The following is an 11531-nucleotide window of genomic DNA, read 5'->3' as shown; positions in this document are numbered from 1 at the left end:
CAGAAGAGCGTCTGCGGGGCCTTTGGGCAATGGAGCCGGACAGTCAATCTGTCCGGCCATCTTCTGCCAGTCCTGTCAAAGGTACGGGAGTTTAGATCCCGCATAGAGTCAATCTATAAAAAAACAAGTATCCTGTGAAAGGTAAAGCAGCTTACCGCACTGGCTTGGCGCTTCGCGCTGAATCCGCGATCCTCAGTAATAGGAGGGGGGACCTTGGCACTTTTGTACAGCACCCTCCAGGTATCTTCATGAGTCGTGTCAAAGAGCCTGTTCAGAGTTCGGTGCTGCGCCGGGTCGAACTCCCACAAGTTGAACTCGCGTTGTTGGCACGGGAGGATCCGGAGGATGAGCATAACTTGGACCATGTTGACAAGCTTGAGCTTCTTGTTCACCATGTTTTGAATACATCTTTGGAGTCCGGTCAGCTCTTCCGAACTACCCCAGGGCAGGCCCTTCTCTTTCTAGGAGGTGAGCCGCGTGGGGATGCCATATCGGAACTTGGGGGCCGCTGCCCATACAGGGTCGCGCAGCTCGGTGATGTAGAACCACCCCGATTGCCACCCCTTTATGGTTTCCACAAAGGAGCCCTCGAGCCATGTTACGTTGGGCATCTTGCCGACCATGGCACCTCTGCACTCCTCCTGGCGGCCGCCCACCACCTTCGGCTTGACATTGAAGGTCTTCAGCCATAAGCCGAAGTGGGGCTTAATGGGGAGGAAGGCCTCGCACACGACGATAAACGCCAAGATGTTGAGGATGAAGTTCGTGGCCAGATCGTGGAAATCCAAGCCGTAATAGAACATGAGCCCCCAGACGAATGGATGGAGAGGGAATCCCAGTCCGCGGAAGAAATGGGTGAGGAATACTACCCTCTCATGGGGCCTAGGGGTGGGGATGAGCTGCCCCTCATCTGGGAGCCGGTGCGAGATGTCGTCGGGCAGGTATCCAGCTCTCCTCAGTTTCTTGATGTCTCCCTCCGTGACGGAGGAGACCATCCACCTGCCTCCCGCTCCGGACATGGTTGGAGAAGGTTGAGGTGGGAAGTGTGGACTTGGGCGCTAGAGCTCGAGTGTGCGAGAACGGATGAGCAAAGGAGGAAGAAGGCATGGATAGAAAGGTGAATCCTTATCCCTTTATATGGGCGGACGAAGCTAAGCGTCCCCACTTTCCTGGTAAAACTCACTTATCCCCCAAGCATCGCAATCGATGGCGCGGTTGGGTACCCACGCCTGTATTGATGAGAATCCCGTAAAAAGGGGACACGATCTCTGCTTTCACAAGACGTGTCGAAAAACTGCCTCGCGTTATGTGGGGGGCTGGTTAAAAGAAACGGTTCGAATAATCACCGGGCCATGACATAACGTCGTGCTGCCAAAACAAGCCAGCAAATTAGATCTGCGAAAATATTATTCTCTCTACGGTGCAATGTGGAACTTTTTTTGCAGGGTCGGACACTATCCTCGTATTCAAATTCTTCTATGATATATTCGGAGAAGGAACCCGCCTTGCAATGCCGAAGACAATACTGCGCACCGGACTCATCGTCATTGAAGCCTGGTTCAGGGGCTACTGAGGGAGTCCTGGATTAGGGGGTCTCCGGACAGCCGGACTATCTCCATTGGCCGGACTGTTAGACTATGAAGATACAAGATTCAAGACTTCGTCTCATGTCTGGATGGGGCTCTACTTGGCGTGGAAGGCAAGCTAGGCAATACGAATATGGATATCTCCTCCTTTGTAACTGACCTTGTGTAACCCTAACCCTCTTCAGTGTCTATATAAACCGAAGGGTTTTAGTCCGTAGGACAACAATCACAACATACAGTCATACCATAGGCTAGCTTCTAGGGTTTAGCCTCTCTGATCTCGTGGTAGATCTACTCTTGTACTACCCATATCATCAATATTAATCAAGCAGGAGGTTTTACCTCCATCAAGAGGGCCCGAACCTGGGTAAAACATCGTGTCCCCTTCCTCCTGTTACCATCCCGCCTAGAAGCACACTTCGGGACCCCCTACCCGAGATCCGCCGGTTTTGACACCGACAATCGTTATTATGAGTTTTTGTGTTTTGATGTACCGAAGGTAGTTCGGAGTCCCGAATATGTCACAGAGATGACGAGGAGTCTCAAAATGGTCGAGATGTAAAAATCGATATATTGGAAGACTATCTTCGGACACCGGAAGTGTTTCGGGAGGTTTCGGGCATATACTGAAGTACCGGGGGATTACCGGAACACCCTGAGGAGTATATTGGGCCTAATGGGCCCTAGTGGGAGAAGAGGAGGGCGACCAAGGGCAGCCGTGCCCCCTCCCCATCTAGTCTGAATTGGACAAGGAGGGGGGCGGTGCCCCCCTTTCCTTCTCTTCCTCTCTCCGTTCCCTTCTCGTACTCCTACTAGGAAAGGAGGAGTCCTACTCCCGGTGGTGCAGAGGATCGGTCGATCATGAAGACGTACGACTACATCCACCGCGTTGTTATAACGCTTCCACTTATGGTCTACAAGGGTACGTAGACAACACTCTCCCCTCTCGTTGCTATGCATCACCATGATCTTGCTTGTGAGGAATTTTTTTTGAAATTATTACATTCCCCAATAGTTGGAGGTGGGGCTGCCTTTGCGCCTATCATCAAGCGAGGTCTGCATGAAATTTTATTGCCATGCAAGGCTCGTCCCTTTTGCTCTACATGTTCAGTTCCATTGTGTACAATTACTGACAGGCATAGGAATAGAACATAGTGAGATTATGTAAGGATTGCATGCAGAAATCCAGAGTGATGCTAGCAACCTGTGGATAGACCCAAAACAATGATAGCAGGCAGATAATGGGTTCAGTTAAAAAATACAGATAATGGCTTCTTTACTATTTGTTTCCCACCCAACATGAAACTCATAGTAGACCCTAGAGATTAACCAGATAGTAGATAGATACTATTAATTGCGGCCCTGATATGTACCCCACAACCATTTAAAAACTCAAGTTTGACCATTAGTTTGGAGCGGACTCAGAGTCTAATCGGTGAACGGGATGATAAAGTAGCATGTAATATTAAGCTATGCATAATGTAAGCAGACACGAAAGAGTGCGACCTCTCTTGCGTACCTGAGTAGTCCTCGAGGTCATCTGCTCGGTTGATGATGGTAATGCAGTAGTCATGGCTGCCAGTAGCAGGGAAGAAGATCTGAGGTGGCAAAAGACAGTCTAGAGGCCGGATCCCTGCTGGTTTGGACCCTTCTGCCATTTGAGCAGCTGAGCAGGGGTGGACGAAGGTGCAGCAGGAGGGGGACAAACCACACAAGGTTTTCTTTGACAACTATCTATAAGAGAAGTAATTCTGTAAGGGCTCATTTGAATTGGAGGATTCTAACAACGTAGGGATAGCAAATACACAGTAATAGGACAGGAATGCACGTGCAAAACAGAGAATTTAAAAACACAGGATTTCTGCCAATCTGGGTGTTCGGTTCACAAGAATTGGAAGATCATAGGATGCAAAGAAGCATTGTGAGATTAAGTCGAACCACAAGAAAATGTACGGATATAATGCTATTATGCTACTATCTCTTAGTCTTGTGCTACATGAATAGGAATTTGAAAAGGAGGACAAGTGGATATTAAAATTCCTACATTTTTTCTTTCTTTCAAGGAGACACTAAAGGAACAAATCCTACAATTTTCCCTTTGCTCCATTCCTTTGAACCAAATGCATGAATAGTAGTACCATAGGAAACTTTCCAATTCCTATGTTTTCCCTTCACTTTTCCTTTCAAGCACTCGCGATTCTAGTAGGCAGGCTTGAGCAAGGAAAAGCCTACACTCAATTTTTTTTGTGCTACTTCTACTACTTTGGACCCAGGCTACTGCCCTACTAGCTCAACTCCCAGGCCCATTGTAACACCCTCGATGCGACTATATCTCCCACGTGTCGAGACACGACTTAGAGGCATAATCGCATTGAAGGCATATGTCGCAAGTTAGGCAATCTTCACAACATCCCATGTAATATAGATAATAAAAAGGGGAGACAACATAGTTGGCTTACACTCGCCATGTCAATCAAGTACATAAATAACATTACATCATCCAAACACTCATGGCCCGACAACGGCGCCAAAATAAAAGATAACCCAACATGCGACACGGTCCCGATCACCCCCAACTGGGCACCACTACTGATCATCGGGAAAGGAAACATAGTAACGTTGAGAGTCTTCGTCAAACTCCCACTTGATCTCAAGCGCGTCTCCTGGAGCGGTATCATCAGGCCCTGCATCTGGTGTATTAGTAATATGTGAGCCACAAGGACTCAGCAATCTCGCACCCTCATGATCAAGACTATTTAAGCTTATAGGTAAGGCAATGTAAGTATGTGGAGCTGCAGCAAGCGACTAGCATATATGGTGGCTATCCTATTCGCAAAAGAGAGAGAGAAGAGGAGGCAAAGCGCGAGCGAGAAACTAGAGAGCAACCTGCGCAAACATTACGCCAACACCGTGTCCACTTCCCGGACTCCGTCGAGAAGAGGCCATCACAGTAACACACTCAGTTGATTTGTTTTAATTAAGTTAAGGTTCAAGTTATCTACAACCGGACATTAACAAATTCCCATCTGCCCATAACGACGGGCACGGCTTTCTAAAGTTCAAATCCCTGCAGGGGAGTCCCAACTTAGCCCATGACAAGCTCTCACGGTCAACGAAGGAATAGACCTCCTCCCAAGACGTTCCGATCAGACTCAGTATCTCGGTTCTTCAAGACACTTCGACAGGTTAAAACAAGACCAGCAACACTGCCCAAATGTGCCGACAAATCCCGACAGGAGCTGCACATATCTCATTCTCAGGGCACACTCAGATGAGACTAGCTACGAGTAAAACCAACCCTCAAGTTTCCCCGAGGTGGCCCCGCAGGCAGCTCAGTTCGGACCAACACTCAGAGGAGCACTGGCCCGGGGGGGGGGGTTAAATAAGATGACCCTCGGGCTCCGGAAACCCAAGGGAAAAAGAGGCTAGGTGGCGAATGGTAAAACCAAGGTTGGGCATTGCTGGAAAAGCTTTAATCAAGGCGAACTATCAAGGGGTTCCCATTATAACCCAACCGTGTAAGGAACGCAAAATCCGGGAACATAATACCGATATGACGGAAACTAGGGCGGCAAGAGTGGAACAAAACACTAGGCGAGAGGCCGAGCCTTCCACCCTTTACCAAGTGTATAGATGCATTAAGATAACAAGACAATATAATGATATTCCAACAAATAAATAAATGTTCCAACAAGGAACGGCCTTCAATCTTCACCTGCAACTAGCAACGCTATAAGAGGGGCTGAGCAAAGCGGTAACATAGCCAATCAACGGTTTGCTAGGAACATGGTGGGTTAGAGGTTTGACATGGCAATTTGGGAGGCTTGAAAGCAAGTGGTAGGCATCGTAGCATTGGCATAGCAAAAGAGCGAGCAAACTAGCATAGCAAAGATAGTAGTGATTTTGAGGGTATGATCATCTTGCCTGCACAGTTGTCAGAGTTGACTGGATCCTTGAAAGCAAACTCAACGGGCTCCTCGTTAGCGAACTCATCTCCCGGCTCTACCCGAACAAGACAAACAAGCAACAAGGACACAATAAACCACGTGCAAGGATCAAACAAGATGATGCAAAGATGGTATGCTATGCGGGATGCGATGCGGGATACATATGCAAGATATGATAGGAAATGCAAGATCCTGGCCTCAACATGGAAATCCTAGTGTGCCACTGGAAATATGAGATGAAATCGCTTGAAAACGATATAAAGAACACCAGAATCGGAGTTACGGTTTGGAAATGGCAAGCGATTCAAATATGGCCACGTTCTGCGATTTACAGCAAGTAGCCATCTAAATGCAATGAGATGAACATGCTAAAGCACCCAAACATGACAACAAAATACATCGCAGGGATGCATTCAAGATTCTTAACAAAATTCTAGCACTGAGCTACGGCCAATTCATCCATTAGCAGGTTCAAACAAGCATGGCAAAAATGTATATGGCAAACAGATCTCAGACTTAGTGAAATTAACACTTGTCTGGAATCTCAGATCAGGTAGCACACTTTGGAGCAACAAAACTACATGCTACGGTAACTGAAAATGGCAAAGTAAAGCATGGAATGGAGCTACTCAAAGAGCTTAACAAAAGTCCCTTAGTGACCTTGAGCCAAAAGGGATCAGAAAATACAATTGCAAGCATGTGAACATAGCAAAAACATAATCAGTTTTCAGACTAGTGAAAACTGGAGCATGCTGAAACATAACTCAAGTAGGCATGTTTACGAGCTCGATGCACTCACTACGGTGCAAGTCATGATAAGCTAAGCATACATCCATCAATAATACAGAAAATGCAAGCTAGTCATGGCAAGAACAATAGCATAGCATGCACGGATCAACTACAACATCATCGGCAAAATTGCAAACAAGTTGACAATCTGCCCAGATTCACAAAGTAGCAAAAGTAGACCTCGATTGGCTCAAGCTAGGTTGCTCCATAATTGCAAACAAAGACATGGATGGATATACAACTACAATATTAACAAAACATCCTCACTGATCATCCTAAAAAGAGGCACGGATCACTAAGAAACAACATGAACATATGGCATCATGAGATAAACAGCTCAAGGACTTAGTGGAAATGCTAAGTCCCTGAAAACAGAATTACCAAGTGCTCCACTTTGCAAGCTTGTACTAGTCACCACACACATCACAAAAATACATGGGTTGCACCTCTGGAAAGATGACAAAACCTTTAACAAAACATATGTAGAGCATCAGGGCATAACATGCACACAAAAATGATGGCAAAAATGACAAAAACCCAAATGGAGCAGCAGATCTGACAATTATCTCAAGTAGCCCTCTTCTAACAGCATTTCGGGCATCAAGATGAACTCAAATGAAAATGATGCAATGGAATGAAATGATGTACTCTCTGATATGAACATTTTGATATGCTATATGCATGAATCGGAGCTACGGATGCAAAGTTATAGCATGATGAAGATGGGCACATGGATTAGGGTTTCGAGAGAAAAAGTCAACCCGAGGAGATAGATCTAGATCGGATCGGGGCACGCGGATCGAGGCAAACTCCGGCGAGTCTTGGCGGCTCCGGCGAGCGAAGAAGCGATGAGGCAAAGGCGGCGGGGAACGGCGATGCGGTGGCGGCGGGCGAAGTCGGGCGGCGGAGCGCGCAGCCGGGCGCGGGAGCCAGGCGGGGGAGGGCCCCGCGCGGGCCTGGCGGGGCCGGCGGCGGAGAGGGAGGCGATGTGGGCGCGTGGGACACATGGCAGGAGGCGGTTGGCTGGGGCGCGGCGGCGGACGCGTCCGATTTAGGCGGCGGACATGTCCGTCGGTGGCGGGGCGATTTTAGGGTTTCGGGGGAAGAAGGAGATCCGAATTTTGGGGGGGGGGGGTTCTATTTATAGCCATAGAGGGAGCTAGGAGAGTCCAAAAGAGGTGTGGTTTTCAGCCACGCGATCGTGATCGAACGATCTAGATGATGGGGAAGGCTCAGGTGGGCTTTGGGCCAAATTGGAGGGGTGTTGCGCTGCAACACACACGAGGCCTTTTCGGTCCCTCGGTTAACCGTTGGAGTATCAAACGAAGTCCAAATGATACAAAACTTGATAGGCGGTCTACCGGTAGTAAACCAAGTCCACATGGCAAGTCTCGGCCCAATCCGGAAATGTTTAATACCCACACACGAAAGAAAGCTAGAAAAGACCACTGGAAGAGAACAAAGCGCCGGAATGCAAAACGGACAACGGGGAAAATGCTCGAATGCATGAGATGAACACGTATGCAAATGCAATGCACATGATGACATGATATGAGATGCATGACAATGATAACAACACACGGAGACAAAGACCCGAACCCGATAAAGTAAAATAACTTAACGCCGGAAATGGCAAGAGTTGGAGTACAAATTGGGAAAGTTACATCCGGGGTGTTACACCCATCGACAAAATGCACAGCTCAAACGCGCAGAGATAGATAATTATTGAGTTCAAGAGAGTCCATCACAAATAGCTAAGTTGCCTGGTACCTCACTGTTTGTCATATAGTAGGAGAAACTAATCGTATTTCATGCTACTGCGTGTGCTCAGTGGACAGTATATACAACATGTAGAGTAAAAAAGAGATGCAACAAGTGTACAACCTCTTTGGCGAAGCCATGTCGATCTCAGCGTGATTGGGTTGGTCGGTGAGGATGATCCAGCAGACTTGGCTGCCTGAGGAGGGGAAGAAAATCTTAGGCATCTTGAGATGGAGCCGGGGGTACTGCTCCACTGTGATGGAGGGTTTCGTCGTTGGAGCAGCTCCGGTGAGTTATATGACGCCGAGGCTGAAGCAGTACATGAGAGAGAACGTTAACCTGAGTGGAATTATAATAGCATATCCAATAGATGACGTGAAATACATAACCACAAAGTGCTAGATGTAAATACATCAGCCGCTCATCTCTGAACTTAACTTGGAAACTGAATTTAACTGTCGAACCTGAACTTAAGTGTCGAAACTGAATTTTGCTGTCGAAACTGAACACACTAGTAGCAGAAAAGTAGTAGCAGCAGCAGCGCGTGCGAGAGCCGGGGCAGCTGGTTGTGTAGCAACATCAGGTGAGGCTACACGTCAGTCGACTGACTTTTTCATCTCTGGTCAGTCAATTTTCCAGCTGCTGGATACGAAATCAAGGGCCTGCAGTTCATCTTCAACCTCCACCCCCCTGAGCCGCCAGCCGCCACCGGCCAAACAGCCGCCCCCTCCCCACCCGCGGCCGGTGGTGCGTCGCCCCTCTCGCCCCAAAACCACTCCCCACTGCCGGTCCACCGCCACACCGGCCATCCCTCTAGCCCCGCCCCCCGTGCTGAGCTTTTTCTCCGACGATCCCCACGCCATTGCCCCACCACAACCGGCGACCACCGCCCCCACCCTGAACCCTAAGATACAGAGTGAGGTACCTCTCCGGCGAGCCCCCCTCCCCACTATGGCTGGTTCTTCCTTAACTCCGGCGAGCCCCCCAACCCTTGAAAATCGACTGACCCAAAAGTTGATTCAATCGACTGAAGTGTAGCTAAATCGGAGCAGCATCGCAAGCAAGATCAAGAGCGAGAGCAGCAGCACGAGCAAGAGCAATAGCAAGAGAAGAACAAGCAGGGGACTGAGAGCAAGAGCAGAGCAGCAGTGCGAGCGAGAGCTAAAGCAGCAGTAGCTCCTACTGATGTGGACGACACCGCCGTGGATGGAGACGCGCCGTGTCGGCTCGGGACCAACCGCCGCAGCACCGTGAGATCGAATCAAGAAGAAAATGTGGCGATTAGTGTACAACCTCTTTGGTGGCGCCGATTAGACCTCAATTTCATCTGAGGAAACAATGATGATGATGCTCTTCCGGTGGTGCAGGTGAAGACGGCGGTGTGGGAATGGAGGTGGCGCGAAAGATGAGGGGAACGTCGGGACAGCTCCTTGGAGGTGGAGGACGGGGTGGCTGAACCGACGGTAGGACAAGATCGACGACAGATCCTCATTTGGTACGGTGGATGAGGGACGTCGAGGTGTTGCTGTGGACGACGTCGTCGGGAAGAGGCTCCGGCTGGGTGGCAGGCGAAGGAGGGTGTGTGGCTTCACGGGTTTTCGCGGCCTCGGTGTACAAATGGATGGGCGGATGGGATGGGAGTGGGGAACCATGGCTTAGGGACGCGCTTGTCCGAAATGTGGGTTAAGTTACGAAAGTACCCCCACCAATTTGACCTCTGCTGTTCTTTCGTTTCAGGGGTATCACGGGCATTTCGCGTGTCGGGATTTCACAGGAGGTGGGAGTTTTCGCATGCGTTGTAATTTTGGAATAGCAAGGCGCAGGTTGAGATGGAGGAAGTTGTCTGAGCACAATGAGACAAAGATATATATTACATATTTCGAGGTAACAAGGCGTGGGTTGAAATTTCTGGACAAGCCTAACGTGTAATGTACCAAATCAATTCATACTTTCGTCGACGAAAAAACAAAAAGAAATCAATTCGCAGCACACAAGAGAGTCCAGTCCTGTGTACTGTACCAAATCAATTCGCACTACGAATGTCATTCAAAACTTTGAACTCATGTTCTGTTCAATTAAAATATTTCGCTACGTGTATAATGCATGCAACCTTCTACTCAAATGAATGTTTTAGTTCATTCCAAACGTATATACTACCGCTTCAATATGAACTAAATTTTAATTCGTTTCTCTATTTGAATAAGATCTACAATAATGATTGTTGTGAAGTCAAACCAGTTGAATTCGTTTCTCTATTTTAATAAGATCTACAATCATCATTATTTTCAAGTCAAACCATCGTTTGTGTATTATCTTCACAACACACCACATGATTACTCTCGAGTAAGATATGAACTATGTGTACTATAGGAACTCGAACTCGGTTTTTTGAATCCACTTTATGTTGTTTTCAAATCACAGTACATTTCAAGCTCTAGCTAGATCTTCATAATCTAAACAATGTCTCATATGTATAATGTGCTTATCACATAAGGTATGGTGCCCCGCCCCCTAAGCCTACAAGTACTTAGATGTGAGTTGCAAACACCACACATTATCACAAATTCAAATAAAATGTGAGATTGTTCGATATATAGTATTGTTTAGATTGTTCCATATTTAGTTGTAAGATGCAAACGGCACACATTATCACAAATTCAAATAAAATGTGAGATTATTCGATGTATAGTATGGTTTAGATTGTACGACATTTAGCTATGAGTTGCAAACGCCATGCATTATCACATTATGGTATAGCATGTGCAAAACCACAACACATGTATCACCGCTATATTCATGCATGCATATGTTTATAACACTATGATCTCCTATTAAAATATATGAATCCACTTTCATATCAAATTATGATCTTTGTTAGTCTCTTACACCCACAGAATCGTCTAACCTTTGTGGCTAGCACTAACTTTCTCTCGTGCATGCAGACCAACACACGCCCTCCTCACCCTCCCCCTCCATCAGCATTCTATCCATCGCGCACATTCATTTTTTTTCTTTAGGTCGTTCTCCCACAGTCTCCACAACTCCTTTCTGACACACACTGATCGATAAACCTCTCTAGCACTGTCCGCCTACAACATACACACGCACCTTCCATCTCCTCCTTTCTGTGTCCATGCCTCGTGTCTCTCATACGGTCCCACACACGTGTAAGAGCTCGCCCCTCTTTTCATCGATCTCACAACCGCACACTCTGTTGGGGAACACAGTAATTTAAAAAAATATCCTATGCACACGCAAGATCTATCATGGTGATGCATAGCAACGAGAGGGGAGAGTGTAGTCCACGTACCGTCGTAGACCGTAAGCGGAAGCGTTATGACAACATGGTTGATGTAGTCGTACGTCTTCACAATCCGATCTATCCTAGTATCAAAAGTACAGCACCTCCGCGATCTGCACATGTTCGGCTCGGTGATGTCCCACAAAC

This window comes from Triticum urartu, chromosome 6 (assembly GCF_003073215.2).
Source record: "Triticum urartu cultivar G1812 chromosome 6, Tu2.1, whole genome shotgun sequence".
NCBI classification, from domain to species: Eukaryota; Viridiplantae; Streptophyta; class Magnoliopsida; order Poales; family Poaceae; genus Triticum; species Triticum urartu.
This window is presented reverse-complemented; position numbering follows the sequence as displayed.